This window comes from Triticum aestivum, chromosome 7A (genome assembly GCF_018294505.1).
Source record: "Triticum aestivum cultivar Chinese Spring chromosome 7A, IWGSC CS RefSeq v2.1, whole genome shotgun sequence".
Taxonomy (NCBI): domain Eukaryota; kingdom Viridiplantae; phylum Streptophyta; class Magnoliopsida; order Poales; family Poaceae; genus Triticum; species Triticum aestivum.
Genome location: NC_057812.1, coordinates 11471113 through 11474552, shown reverse-complemented (window position 1 = coordinate 11474552; position 3440 = coordinate 11471113). Strand labels below are relative to the sequence as shown.

General features: G+C 43.1%; 1 pseudogene; it reads right to left on the bottom strand.

The window, feature by feature from the left end:
• Positions 1–653: 653 nt before the first annotated feature.
• LOC123152781 (probable serine/threonine-protein kinase WNK9) lies at positions 654–3401 on the bottom strand (annotated as a pseudogene).
• Positions 3402–3440: the final 39 nt, after the last annotated feature.

Genomic DNA, 3440 nt, shown 5'->3' with positions numbered 1-3440 from the left:
CAACTCGGCATTCTTTAAACAGCCTGAAATAATTCGTAGTGTCATTAAAGACTGAAGTAAAGTTTGATTTAAAAGTTTCTTCGGTGCTATATTTACCACTGGTATGAGTAAACCTTAGCAATAAATTAATATGGTCGGTAAGATACATATGATTTTTCAGTAAGAATTCACCCTTCCAAAGCACGAAACTTGCAGATTGCCACCCATCTTCAGTCACACTTGAGACCAGAGAGACTGAAATTGAAGGCGCTGGAATAGACCTCATCTTCCTGGAGGTAAGAGTTATTCAAGAGCTCACTTGCAGGAAGTCTTTCATCTACAGGAGCTAGACAGATTTCTATGAAATTCTACTTGTGTTCCTGACTCTAAGTTATACCTACTGAAGTATTTTAGCAGTAAACATTATGTTAGCGTCAGACTTACATAGTTGCTTTCGAAGAGCAAAAAGTTTAACGCAGCTGTATTAGCAGGTCAAAAGTAACACCCGTTAACTCCATAATCCTAAATCTCAAGAAAAGACTCACCAAAAAAAGAAATAACATGTAATAAACTGTTACCAGGAGTCCAGCATCGAGGACATCGCCTTTTGAAGAACAAATGCCAAGTGTATGTGAGCTAAATATACTTATACAGATCTAGGGGATACGATGAGACTATGCTTCCAAGCACAGAAAGAAGTACATGATCGGCAATGGCACAAACAAATCTGCACATAGTAAATAATCTGATACAGTATAGACTATACACCAAGGGAAAGCGGAACAAAGCGATTCACAAAATGTACAAACTTTACTCTACAGACTCTGCAGGCTATAAAGTCAGAACATATATATACTCAGGTGCAGATTCTTCAAAATAACTTCAATTGGTTGCACCTTTTCTCAGATCAAATACAAATAGTAGCTGCATTTGTGTAGAACAAAGAATGAAGCATTCATAGCTTAGCTGCCCTTTGCTTCAGTTAAACAATACGTGCTAGCTTGCTTGATGATTGTGCCCAAAAAATCCAGAGTGAACAACTCTGAACCTGGCTCTAGCTAAAAGAACAAAATCATTGGCTTAGGTAAGCTTTACTCAGGTTGCTTGATGGTTGTGCCCCAAAAATTCAGTCAATAACTCTGAACCTGACTCTAGCTAAATTACAGACACTGTGACATGAGTAGCAACGTGAGTAAAGCTTACCTAAAAGAATAACATCACAGAGGCCTCTCACCAAGGACCCGGGAAGCATGCGTAAAACTGATGCTCCTTTCCATAGGAGAAATATAAGTGAACTGACAATCAACTATTCTAGTCATCCATGCTTATATATAGTATAAAAATATGGTGAGTTCAGAAATTAATCTTTTCTTTAAAACTAAACAAAGAAGGAAAAGAAACATACATGTGCGACCGATCGAATAGGGAAGACATGGCATAATTGTTGTATGCATGTACCCAGCAGTGGGCGTTTCAGGCACCCTGCAGGTAATTTTGTTGGACACTTATCCATTAACAGGAGCATCAACAATGGTACGGAGCAGGAACCGTGGCTATGAACAGACCTTGCAATGAATCTCGGTGGAGGCAGCGTCGAGCGCAGAGATTGCGCATGTGACCGCAGACGATGTGAGCACGGCCCAGTTGCAGTGATGCAGGGAGGATGCGAAGGGCAGCGGTGTGCTGCTGGATTGACAGAAGAGGCTGCGAAGGGGATTGGAATACCCAAGCAACTCATTGTATTGCCAGTGAAGCGTTCTAGTGCCATAAAGTCTAATGCGCCTGCATTTTAACACAATGGTTGTTAGTACACGACTAAAATAAATTTTTAAACAAAGTAACCTGAGAGTGTATCCACAGTAAATAGAATAGGTATATTTTCACAGATCCGTAGCTGTCAGAAAAACACAATGTCACACACCTTTGACACTTTGCTTTTTCCATTGATGCAATAATGTCGCCAGACCATATAGTCGCCGATCTTCACTGTTCCATCAGGACTATTTATGAATATATTGTCACACTTTAAGTCGCTATGTATATTCGTTGGCGCCGGACTCTAATGATATTCCAGCCCTGTCAATATCTGTATTGGCCATCGTCTCATAGCTTTCATACCCACTTTCTTGTGCTTCCTACAGAACCTGGTCATTGTTTCAAATTTCAGCAATCAAAATGTATTGAATAGAAGGGCGATAAGAGTGAAATCTATCTGTGGTTAATTTTCTAGATGCATTTAAGATGTGCGGCCAATCCCAATCTAATTTCCTTTGCACAAGAACAGACTCCGGTGTAGTTAATACGACACCAAATTAATAAGTACGTCAACTTGTAAACAAAATGGGTAATCCATAATAGAATCAGGCAAAGTATTACGAACGCTCCCCGGTAGGAAGAGACATATGAGTTGTGCTAAAGAAAAAGGGACATACTGCCTCGCATGCGAGATGTGCAGGGCTCTGTGATGATGTTAACTGTATTCTTGTTCTCACCAACCCATTAGGCGAACAACTCCTGAATGTTCTTGTCCCTCGGCGTCTTGAACAGCTGGATCTCCATACTCATTTGTTCTATCTTCTCTGAGGAACTCATGACAGAATCTTCAATCTATGTTTAGCTCCATGTCACCTCATCACCCTCCAGCATATCGAAGGTTTAATAGCTATTGGCACAATATACATTAAGGAACACGTGGTGAGCAATTTCCAGTCTTACATGGCCACTGATAAATTCCAACCCAAAAACGGAACTGAAATGTTTAAACTTGATTAAAAAAACTGGGGTTTATTATAGGCTATAGGTTTGAATTTGGAGTCTAGCAGGCATACTAATAATGCAGCAAAGCGAATCAGATGAGCAAAATTAAATACGTTTTCCATGAATTTGTTGAGGTTCACTAAAAGCATGAAGTTCATCAGTGGATATTGTAGAATTCAAGCATGAAAGGTCGCACTTCATAGATGATTGGCTGAAAACAAACGTGTGAAATCACACTCTAGACAATGGTCAATGACACAGATACGTAGAAAAAACATCAGATAGTTCAATTGAAAGATACACTGTGTTGGCCACGGGCGCCTCATGGCTTGGCTCGGCTTGTTCGCCTCCTCCAGAAGCAGGAGGACCTCGCCCAGGCGGGCGTTGCTCCAGTACGCACCTATGCCCGGCTTGGGAGCCCGTGGCCTCGGCGGACCTAGGACGCGCAGGATCCACGACGGCGCTCCCGTACGCTCCTACGCCCGGGTTGGGAATCGGGAGCTCATGGCCTCGCTGGAGTTTCGTCCAGGCTGCGGGGGCACGCACACAGGGCCCATCTCCGTCGAGCACAACCAGTGCATCCGCTTGCGGTCCAGCGCGGCAACCCGCGTTGGTCCGGAGGCGGCGCTCCGGTAGCCGGCCGGCGTGGGGTGGCGGTCCGGCATGGAGATCCAACGACCATGGCTTCCGCTTCCTGTGAAGGG